The sequence below is a fragment of the Drosophila ficusphila genome, unplaced genomic scaffold (assembly GCF_018152265.1).
Source record: "Drosophila ficusphila isolate 14025-0441.05 unplaced genomic scaffold, ASM1815226v1 contig_487, whole genome shotgun sequence".
Taxonomy (NCBI): domain Eukaryota; kingdom Metazoa; phylum Arthropoda; class Insecta; order Diptera; family Drosophilidae; genus Drosophila; species Drosophila ficusphila.
The window spans coordinates 35,001-47,500 of record NW_025064406.1 but is presented as its reverse complement, the minus strand read 5'-3'; the positions used below and the strand labels follow the sequence as shown (position 1 = coordinate 47,500).

General features: G+C 44.2%; 1 pseudogene; it reads left to right on the top strand.

The window, feature by feature from the left end:
* The window catches only part of LOC122320367, a 9,339-nt pseudogene extending 183 nt beyond the window's left edge, over positions 1–9,156 (top strand).
* Positions 9,157–12,500: the final 3,344 nt, after the last annotated feature.

The following is a 12,500-nucleotide window of genomic DNA, read 5'->3' as shown; positions in this document are numbered from 1 at the left end:
ATTAACGATTTAAGTCCTTCTTAAATGAGGCCATTTACCCATAGAGGGTGCCAGGCCCGTATAACGTTAATGATTACTAGATGATGTTTCCAAAGAGTCGTGTTGCTTGATAGTGCAGCACTAAGTGGGTGGTAAACTCCATCTAAAACTAAATATAACCATGAGACCGATAGTAAACAAGTACCGTGAGGGAAAGTTGAAAAGAACTCTGAATAGAGAGTTAAATAGTACGTGAAACTGCTTAGAGGTTAAGCCCGATGAACCTGAATATCCATTATGGAAAATTCATCATTAAAATTGTAATATTTAAACAATATTATGATAATAGTGTGCATTTTTTCCATATAAGGACATTGTAATCTATTAGCATACAAAATTTATCATAAAATATGGCTTATAGTTTATTTAAATTAAAATGCTTGCGTTTTAACACAAAATAAATGTCATTAATTTGATAAAGTGCTGATAGATTTATATGATTACAGTGCGTTAATTTTTCGGAATTATATAATGGCATAATTATCAATGATTTTTGTGTTTATTATATGCACTTGTATGATTAACAATGCGAAAGATTCAGGATACCTTCGGGACCCGTCTTGAAACACGGACCAAGGAGTCTAACATATGTGCAAGTTATTGGGATATAAACCTAATAGCGTAATTAACTTGACTAATAATGGGATTAGTTTTTTAACTATTTATAGTTAATTAACACAATCCCGGGGCGTTCTATATAGTTATGTATAATGATATTTATATTATTTATGCCTCTAACTGGAACGTACCTTGAGCATATATGCTGTGACCCGAAAGATGGTGAACTATACTTGATCAGGTTGAAGTCAGGGGAAACCCTGATGGAAGACCGAAACAGTTCTGACGTGCAAATCGATTGTCAGAATTGAGTATAGGGGCGAAAGACCAATCGAACCATCTAGTAGCTGGTTCCTTCCGAAGTTTCCCTCAGGATAGCTGGTGCATTTTAATATTATATAAAATAATCTTATCTGGTAAAGCGAATGATTAGAGGCCTTAGGGTCGAAACGATCTTAACCTATTCTCAAACTTTAAATGGGTAAGAACCTTAACTTTCTTGATATGAAGTTTAAGGTTATGATATAATGTGCCCAGTGGGCCACTTTTGGTAAGCAGAACTGGCGCTGTGGGATGAACCAAACGTAATGTTACGGTGCCCAAATTAACAACTCATGCAGATACCATGAAAGGCGTTGGTTGCTTAAAACAGCAGGACGGTGATCATGGAAGTCGAAATCCGCTAAGGAGTGTGTAACAACTCACCTGCCGAAGCAACTAGCCCTTAAAATGGATGGCGCTTAAGTTGTATACCTATACATTACCGCTAAAGTAGATGATTTATATTACTTGTAATATAAATTTTGAAACTTTAGTGAGTAGGAAGGTACAATGGTATGCGTAGAAGTGTTTGGCGTAAGCCTGCATGGAGCTGCCATTGGTACAGATCTTGGTGGTAGTAGCAAATAATCGAATGAGACCTTGGAGGACTGAAGTGGAGAAGGGTTTCGTGTGAACAGTGGTTGATCACGAGTTAGTCGGTCCTAAGTTCAAGGCGAAAGCCGAAAATTTTCAAGTAAAAAACTAATGACTAAATAAATATATATACAAGCCAAAAATAATATACTTGAATAATTTTGAACGAAAGGGAATACGGTTCCAATTCCGTAACCTGTTGAGTATCCGTTTGTTATTAAATATGGGCCTCGTGCTCATCCTGGCAACAGGAACGACCATAAAGAAGCCGTCGAGAGATATCGGAAGAGTTTTCTTTTCTGTTTTATAGCCGTACTACCATGGAAGTCTTTCGCAGAGAGATATGGTAGATGGGCTAGAAGAGCATGACATATACTGTTGTGTCGATATTTTCTCCTCGGACCTTGAAAATTTATGGTGGGGACACGCAAACTTCTCAACAGGCCGTACCAATATCCGCAGCTGGTCTCCAAGGTGAAGAGTCTCTAGTCGATAGAATAATGTAGGTAAGGGAAGTCGGCAAATTAGATCCGTAACTTCGGGATAAGGATTGGCTCTGAAGATTGAGATAGTCGGGCTTGATTGGGAAACAATAACATGGTTTATGTGCTCGTTCTGGGTAAATAGAGTGTCTATCATTTATGGTGGTTACTTGTTCCCCGGATAGTTTAGTTACGTAGCCAATTGTGGAACTTTCTTGCTAAAATTTTTAAGAATACTAATTGGCTCAAACCGATTAGTTCTTATTAATTATAACGATTATCAATTAACAATCAATTCAGAACTGGCACGGACTTGGGGAATCCGACTGTCTAATTAAAACAAAGCATTGTGATGGCCCTAGCGGGTGTTGACACAATGTGATTTCTGCCCAGTGCTCTGAATGTCAAAGTGAAGAAATTCAAGTAAGCGCGGGTCAACGGCGGGAGTAACTATGACTCTCTTAAGGTAGCCAAATGCCTCGTCATCTAATTAGTGACGCGCATGAATGGATTAACGACGGACGTGTGTTTTCGACGTGCTCCATTAATTTGTGAATAACTTTTGATTCCGTGCGAATTAATTGCTAATTTTTAGCTTAAAATTCGCGGATTCGCCTAGCGATTAAAATCGTGTAATTTTCCGGTCGGAAAAGTGCGGTTTTCCTCGCGAAAACATCGTGTGAAAGTTTGCAAACAACAGCACGTGTTGGAAATTTTCCGCTGCAGCTTGTGTGTGTGGGTGAGTAGAGCACAGCTTATTCTCCCCTACTCCCAATGGAGGGCGCGCTCTCTGAGAGCGAGCTGTCGGCGAGCAGTCGGGCCAGCAGTCGGCCCAGTAGTGCTGCGAGTACGGCGAGGCGTCGGCGCGGAAAGAGAGGGAAGGCGACGACGAGCGCGGTGCCGAAACCGACGCAGCCGAAGCTGTTGGCGCTTGACGTCAACGAGCCTCTGCCGGCGCCGGTAGGTGTGTTGGAGGAGAGCCCATTCTCCTCTCTCGAGGTGGCGTTGGCCTCAGCCTCTGCCGCTGCCGCTGGCGTCGCTGCCCTTTCCGCTGCTTCCCCCGCTGCCGCCTCCGCTGCTGCTCCCGCTGCTTCCCCTGCTGCTGCTCCCGCTGCTTCCCCTGCTGCTGCCCCCGCTGCTGCCCCTGCCGCTGCCCCCGCTGCTGCCCCCGCTGTCGCCAGGGATTCTGGTGGAGCCGCAGCTGCCCCCCCTGTCCCCGTCTCCCCTCCCGTCGTCGCGTCCGTCCATGGTACGGTGGCCGAGCTGGCCAAGATCAAGGACGGATTCTTGGAAGAGGTTGTTGCGTCGAATTTATCGACCAAGCAGGCCTGCGCCATGATGCGGTGCCTAAACAGGTACGAGGGCCTGGTGCTTGCGCTCTCGGCGCGGAATGCAGCCTTGGAGGCTCTCCGCGACCAGCAGCGAATGCCGCCGCCGCCGCCCCCGAAGTCCGTCATGGCGCAGGCTGTGGTCCCCATGCCACCTGCTGGGTATGCAGCCGCATATCCCAGCCTGCCAGCGCCTCAAGCTGCTCCGGTGCCTGCCCCGCGGAAGCCACGCGAGACGTGGTCCGCCGTTGTGGTGAGCAAGGACCCGACAGTGAGCGGAAAAGAGGTTGCAGAAAAGGTGCGCAGGGAGATCGCCCCTTCGCTTGGCGTACGTCTGCATGAGGTGAGAGGGCTTGCGCGTGGCGGTGCCATCATCCGCACCCCCTCATCAGGCGAAATTCGGAAGGTTGTCGCAAACAAGAAGTTTGCAGAAGTTGGCCTGGAGATCAAGCAGAGCCCGGCGCAGCGACCCAAGGTGGTCGTTAGCAACGTCGACACTGCGACGAAGCCAGCCGACTTTATGAAGGACCTGTACAGGAACAACTTCGCGGATGTGATGGATGTGGCCTCCTTTGAAAAGGCGGTACACCTCGAGAAGCCATGGTCTGCGGCTGACGGCGCCACAGTCAATGTGACGCTCGATGTCAACGCCGTGGCCCTTGAGGTGCTGGATGGTGCAAAGGCGTACATCGGCTGGTTCGCCTATAACTGCCGAGCCTTGGTGCGCACGTACGCCTGCCACAGGTGCGTCGGATTCGACCACAAGGTCGCCCAGTGCCGATACAAGGAGAACGTGTGCCGCCAGTGCGGACAGAACGGCCACAGTGCGCGGAGTTGCACGAACCCGGTGGACTGCCGGAACTGCCGCTTCAAGGGGTATGCCTCGGGACACAATATGTTGTCCCCAAGCTGCCCAGTGTATGCGGCTGTGCTGGCGAGGGTGAATGCTAGACACTAATGTTTAGCATCATCCAGGCAAACTGTGGCCGAGGCCGAGCTGCGACGGTCGAGCTCGGAGTCCGATTGAGGGAATCAGGATTTCTGTTCGCACTTTTGCAGGAGCCATATCCAGACGTCGGGAGGATGGATGTGCTGCCTGAAGGAATGAGGATCTTCGCCGATCGGCGAGGGAAGGCAGCCATCCTAGTGGATCACCAGGATGTCATCTGTATGCCAGTGGAGCCCCTCACCACCGACCACGGCGTATGCGTGAGCGTTAAAGGGAGTTTTGGCTCAATCTTCCTTTGCTCCGTATATTGCCAATTCGACGCCGACCTAGACCCGTATCTCAGATACATGGATGCGGTCCTGCTGCAGGCCAGCAGAACGCCGTGCATCATGGGACTTGATGCGAATGCAGTATCCCCCATGTGGTTTAGCAAACTCTCTCGGCAGACCGAGGGGCAAGCTAACCGCACCCGGGGTGAACTGCTGTCTGAGTGGATGCTGGAGAAAGGAGTCGTCGCTCTTAACCAGCACAGTGAGGTGTTCACGTTCGATAGCGGCAGAGCCCGCAGTGATATCGACGTGACGATCGCCAACGAAGCAGCATCTATGTGGGCCACATATGAGTGGAGAGTGGGCGAGTGGGAGTTAAGTGATCACAACAGGATTACTGTTGTTGCCACACCAACTACCACGCGCGCAGTTGAGAGCATAGCTCCTGTGCCGTCCTGGAACTTCTCCACTGCTCGCTGGCGATTGTTCGAAGAGGAATTGGTGAGCCGGGCAGCCGGACTTTCGGAAGACTTCTCTGAATCGCCGTTGGACCAGCAAGTTTCTGCCCTGCGGCAAGTGGTGCACGAGGCGTGCGACCTTGCGCTGGGTAGGAAGACGCCGAGATCGCCTAGGAGGAGAGCACGTTGGTGGACCGCCGACCTCAGCTCTGCGCGCCGCGAAGTCAGAAGACTTCGGCGCAGGCTCCAGGACGCCCGCCGACGGGGCGACGTCGAAAGGACTGAGCTGCTTGTGGTCGAACTGAGGATCGCCTCAGCCGGCTACAAAAAGCTCATTCTGAAGGCGAAGGAGGACAGCTGGAGAAACTTCGTGGGAGAGAACGCAGACGATCCATGGGGGCGCGTCTACAAGATTTGCCGCGGTCGTAACAAACGCTCGGAGATTGGGTGTCTTCGCGTAAATGGCGAGCTGGTCACCGATTGGGGTGACTGTGCGCGAGTGCTCCTCCGTAACTTTTTCCCAGTTGCGGAGTCAGATGCACCGATTGCCTACGCGGAGACAGTCCCACCGGCGCTCGATGAATTCGAGGTTGACGCTTGTGTCGCCAGGTTGAAGAGCAGACGCTCGCCTGGCATGGACGGCATCAACGGCACGATCTGCAAGGCGGTCTGGCGCGCCATACCTCAATACCTCACGAGGCTCTTTTCCCGGTGTATCCGGTCGGGGTACTTTCCCAGCGAGTGGAAGTGTCCACGCGTAGTGGCGCTACTCAAGGGACCCGACAAGGACAAGTGCGAGCCATCCTCGTACAGGGGAATCTGCCTGCTGCCCGTTTTTGGCAAGGTGCTTGAGGGAATCATGGTGAATCGCGTTAGAGAAGTTCTTCCGGAAGGCTGCAGATGGCAGTTTGGATTTCGCCGAGGACGATGTGTGGAGGAAGCTTGGAGACACGTAAAGAGCAGTGTCGCCGCCAGCACGGCGCGATACGTGCTTGGACTTTTCGTGGACTTCAAAGGAGCTTTCGACAACGTCGAATGGTGCGCTGCACTGCGCCGATTGGCCGAGTTGGGATGCCGGGAAATGAGCTTGTGGCGAAGCTTCTTCTCCGGCCGAAGAGCAGTGATCCGAAGCAGTGTTGGTACCGTGGACGTACCAGTCACTAGAGGTTGCCCGCAGGGGTCAATCAGTGGCCCATTTATTTGGGATCTACTGATGGATGTACTGCTACAGCGCCTTGAGCCGTACTGCGCACTCAGCGCGTACGCGGATGACCTGCTTCTTCTCATCGAGGGAAACTCCCGACTCGCGCTTGAAGAAAAAGGAGCGCAACTAATGTCCATTGTTGAAACGTGGGGAGCAGAAATTGGTGTAACCGTTTCCACCAGCAAGACGGTGGTTATGCTGCTGAAGGGCAACATGGCGCGAACGCCATTGGTAAGATTTGCGGGAGCAAGCTTGCCATATGTCCGCAGCTGCCGGTACCTTGGCATCAAAGTCAGTGAGCGCATGAGCTTCATGGTGCACATCACCTCGCTCAGAATGCGGATCACGGGAGTTGTTGGAGCATTGGCGCGTGTGCTTCGAGCCGACTGGGGCCTCAGTCCTCGAGCCAAGCGGACCATATATGCCGGACTCTTAGCACCCTGTGTGCTCTTTGGTGCCTCGGTATGGTATGTCAGTACGACGAGGCAAATAGTGGCCAGGAGGCGACTTATTGCCTGCCAAAGGCTGATCCTACTTGGAAGCCTTCCGGTATGCCGAACAGTGTCTTCCCTGGCACTGCAGGTTCTTGCTGGAGCTCCCCCGCTTGACTTGGCTGCAATGAAAATTGCCGTTAAGTTCAAGCTGAAGCGTGGATACCCGTTGGAGGAATACGACTGGCTCTACGGCGAAGACCTTTCAGGTCTAAGCTGGAAGCAGAGAATGGAGCGGATTGACGAGTGTCTATTGCGTGATTGGCAGGACAGATGGGATGATGTGGACTCCCCAGGACGGGTGACCCACAACTTCATCCCAAATGTCGGCCTCGTCCATCGAAATCTCAATTTTGGGTTTTCGATGCGCATGGGATTCCTGCTTACAGGGCACGGGTCGTTGAACGCATTTCTGCATAGCAGAGCTCTTAGCGATACCGCCGCATGCTCATGTGGCGATCCTAACGAGGATTGGGAGCACATCCTTTGTGCTTGCCCCCTCTATGCAGATTTGCGCGACCTCAATGGACTTGGTGTGCAGCGCGTTGGCGAAACCTGGACGTTTGGAAGGATTCTGGAGGACGAGGACAGGACTCGGAGGCTGAAGGAGTTTGCTGAGGAGGTTTTCACCAGGAGAGGGAGGAACTCCTAGTTCCTTTTGTTTACGCCGTGTGGTGAGCGGAGAAGAATACTGCCACAGCCCACCATTGCTTGTCGTAGGAGGCGACTAATATGGCATGGGCACTCTATCCGGGCTTGTCGGAGCCAAAAGGGAGGGTCCACCGAACCCTGCATTTCGGTACCACGGGTTGAGCAGTGCCTTCCAAGGCTGCTCATTGAGGTCGGCCCCCTTGTGGGAGTATCGTGGTGGCTGTGGTTGATACCTATATCGCGGGTAGAACTTTCAAGTTCGACGAAGAGTTGCGTATATACGACTCGGGTGCTGTGACCCTAAGATCAGAAGAGATTTTAGATAGATCTCGCTCCTCAGCAAGGGGGAGTGTTTGCCCGACAAGCACACACTCGAATTGCTACCGGGATAGTTGCTACGTACATAGCTGTAGCTTCTATTTTGGGGCGTTGGTCTGGCGCTTAATCTAGACACATGCACTATATACATGGGTATATAAGAGTGTCGTGGCTGTACTCCCTTCAATGTGGAACACGCCACGTTAAATAAAACTCGGAGGGATCCGATCCACACCTGTCCCTATCTACTATCTAGCGAAACCACAGCCAAGGGAACGGGCTTGGAATAATTAGCGGGGAAAGAAGACCCTTTTGAGCTTGACTCTAATCTGGCAGTGTAAGGAGACATAAGAGGTGTAGAATAAGTGGGAGATATTAGGCTTCGGTTTGATATCGCCAATGAAATACCACTACTCTTATTGTTTCCTTACTTACTTGATTAAATGGAACGTGTATCATTTCCTAGCCATTATACGGATATATTTATTATATCTTATGGTATTGGGTTTTGATGCAAGCTTCTTGATCAAAGTATCACGAGTTTGTTATATAATCGCAAACAAATTCTTTAATAAAACGATGCATTTATGTATTTTTGATTTGAAAATTTGGTATAACTCCAATTACTCAGGTATGATCCAATTCAAGGACATTGCCAGGTAGGGAGTTTGACTGGGGCGGTACATCTCTCAAATAATAACGGAGGTGTCCCAAGGCCAGCTCAGTGCGGACAGAAACCACACATAGAGCAAAAGGGCAAATGCTGACTTGATCTCGGTGTTCAGTACACACAGGGACAGCAAAAGCTCGGCCTATCGATCCTTTTGGTTTAAAGAGTTTTTAACAAGAGGTGTCAGAAAAGTTACCATAGGGATAACTGGCTTGTGGCGGCCAAGCGTTCATAGCGACGTCGCTTTTTGATCCTTTGATGTCGGCTCTTCCTATCATTGTGAAGCAAAATTCACCAAGCGTTGGATTGTTCACCCATGCAAGGGAACGTGAGCTGGGTTTAGACCGTCGTGAGACAGGTTAGTTTTACCCTACTAATGACAAAACGTTGTTGCGACAGCATTCCTGCGTAGTACGAGAGGAACCGCAGGTACGGACCAATGGCACAATACTTGTTCGAGCGAACAGTGGTATGACGCTACGTCCGTTGGATTATGCCTGAACGCCTCTAAGGTCGTATCCGTGCTGGACTGCAATGATAAATAAGGGGCAATTTGCATTGTATGGCTTCTAAACCATTTAAAGTTTATAATTCATTTTATAAACGACAATGGATGTGATGCCAATGTAATTTGTAACATAGTAAATTGGGAGGATCTTCGATCACCTGATGCCGCGCTAGTTACATATAAAAACATTATTTAATACAATGACAAAGCCTAGAATCAATTGTAAACGACTTTTGTAACAGGCAAGGTGTTGTAAGTGGTTGAGCAGCTGCCATACTGCGATCCACTGAAGCTTATCCTTTGCTTGATGATTCGATATTTAATAAAATAACGAAATGGAAAGAATATTATAATTATTAAATTTATTTTGATAATTATAATTTTGGATTTTTGGGGAATCCAAAGAAAAAGGTAGCCAAAAAGTACTCGTCATATTATTAGTGACGCATATAAGATCATGTCAAAGTAAAAGAAACAAAGTAATGTTTGAGATTAACTATGAATCCACTTTTACGGTAGCCAAATGTCCCGTCATATTATTAGTGACGCATATAAGATCATGTCAAAGTAAAAGAAACAAAGTAATGTTTGAGATTAACTATGAATCCACTTTTACGGTAGCCAAATGTTCCGTCATATTATTAGTGACGCATATAAGATCATGTCAAAGTAAAAGAAACAAAGTAATGTTTGAGATTAACTATGAATCCACTTTTACGGTAGCCAAATGTTCCGTCATATTATTAGTGACGCATATAAGATCATGTCAAAGTAAAAGAAACAAAGTAATGTTTGAGATTAACTATGAATCCACTTTTACGGTAGCCAAATGTCCCGTCATATTATTAGTGACGCATATAAGATCATGTCAAAGTAAAAGAAACAAAGTAATGTTTGAGATTAACTATGAATCCACTTTTACGGTAGCCAAATGTCCCGTCATATTATTAGTGACGCATATAAGATCATGTCAAAGTAAAAGAAACAAAGTAATGTTTGAGATTAACTATGAATCCACTTTTACCGTAGCCAAATATTCCGTCATATTATTAGTGACGCATATAAGATCATGTCAAAGTAAAAGAAACAAAGTAATGTTTGAGATTAACTATGAATCCACTTTTACGGTAGCCAAATGTCCCGTCATATTATTAGTGACGCATATAAGATCATGTCAAAGTAAAAGAAACAAAGTAATGTTTGAGATTAACTATGAATCCACTTTTACGGTAGCCAAATGTTCCGTCATATTATTAGTGACGCATATAAGATCATGTCAAAGTAAAAGAAACAAAGTAATGTTTGAGATTAACTATGAATCCACTTTTACGGTAGCCAAATGTTCCGTCATATTATTAGTGACGCATATAAGATCATGTCAAAGTAAAAGAAACAAAGTAATGTTTGAGATTAACTATGAATCCACTTTTACGGTAGCCAAATGTCCCGTCATATTATTAGTGACGCATATAAGATCATGTCAAAGTAAAAGAAACAAAGTAATGTTTGAGATTAACTATGAATCCACTTTTACCGTAGCCAAATATTCCGTCATATTATTAGTGACGCATATAAGATCATGTCAAAGTAAAAGAAACAAAGTAATGTTTGAGATTAACTATGAATCCACTTTTACGGTAGCCAAATGTCCCGTCATATTATTAGTGACGCATATAAGATCATGTCAAAGTAAAAGAAACAAAGTAATGTTTGAGATAACTATATATAAACCTCTTTACGGTAACCAAGAGTCTCGTCACATTAATAATAATAGTTAATGAATGTATAGCCATATAGATGATTGGTGACCGGTAATGAATAAAAAAAAAAAACCTATATTTAATATATCTATAAATAATACATATTATTTGCGGAATCGTTCATATAATATTATACTATGATATAATATTATTAAAATAGGTAATTAATTTATTATTACGATATAAGTCACCCTGACTAACAAAAGATTTTTTAAAATACACAATTGAATGGCGGGAGTAACTGTAACTTTTAAAGTGTAGTTCAATGCCTTGTTAATCAATTAGTAATGTTCATCAATAAATTAATCAAATTCCTACTGTCCCGAAGAATTGCTACTGGGATAAAATTAAATTAAACCAACGCGGCTGGTGCTCACACTAAACACTTTTTTTCCATTAAAAATCATTATAGGTAGGCAAGGCAGTTTTGCCGATCAAAGTATTCTTCAAAATATATGAAATTATGATATCCGATATATATATATATATATATATGATATCAATAATATAAATAAATTTACCATATACATATGAAAATCAGTATGAATATCAATTATATGAAGAAATATATATCATATGTATATAAAAAAGTATGAAATATACCTATAAACCTACCTATAAGTGGTTGCCGACTCAAGTATTGTTTAAAACATATGATATGCATATGATTTTGTCAATAATATTAATAAATTAATCATATACATATGAAAATCAGCATAAATATCAATTATATTAAGAAATATATCATATGTATATAAAAAAGTATGAAATATACCTATAAACTCTTAAGTAAATTGAGAAAAAGCCACAGTGTGGGCTCATCTAGTACTGAAAACACCCGATATCTAGATAGGGTGTTCAAAAACTATTATAGGTAGGCAGTGGTTGCCGACCCAAGTATTGTTCAAAACATATGATATGCATATGATTTTGTCAATAATATTAATAAATTAACCATATACATATGAAAATCAGCATAAATATCAATTATATTAAGAAATATAACATATGTATATAAAAAAGTATGAAATATACCTATAAACTCTTAAGTAAATTGAGAAAAAGCCACAGTGTGGGCTCATCTAGTACTGAAAACACCCGATATCTAGATAGGGTGTTCAAAAACTATTATAGGTAGGCAGTGGTTGCCGACCCAAGTATTGTTCAAAACATATGATATGCATATGATTTTGTCAATAATATTAATAAATTAACCATATACATATGAAAATCAACATAAATATCAATTATATTAAGAAATATATCATATGTATATAAAAAAGTATGAAATATACCTATAAACTCTTAAGTAAATTAAGAGAAAGCCACAGTGTGGGCTCATCTAGTACAGAAAACACCCGATATCTAGATAGGGTGTTCAAAAACTATTATAGGTAGGCAGTGGTTGCCGACCCAAGTATTGTTCAAAACATATGATATGCATATGATTTTGTCAATAATATTAATAAATTAACCATATACATATGAAAATCAACATAAATATCAATTATATTAAGAAATATATCATATGTATATAAAAAAGTATGAAATATACCTATAAACTCTTAAGTAAATTAAGAGAAAGCCACAGTGTGGGCTCATCTAGTACAGAAAACACCCGATATCTAGATAGGGTGTTCAAAAACTATTATAGGTAGGCAGTGGTTGCCGACCCAAGTATTGTTCAAAACATATGATATGCATATGATTTTGTCAATAATATTAATAAATTAACCATATACATATGAAAATCAGCATAAATATCAATTATATTAAGAAATATATCATATGTATATAAAAAAGTATGAAATATACCTATAAACTCTTAAGTAAATTAAGAGAAAGCCACAGTGTGGGCTCATCTAGTACAGAAAACACCCGATATCTAGATAGGGTGTTC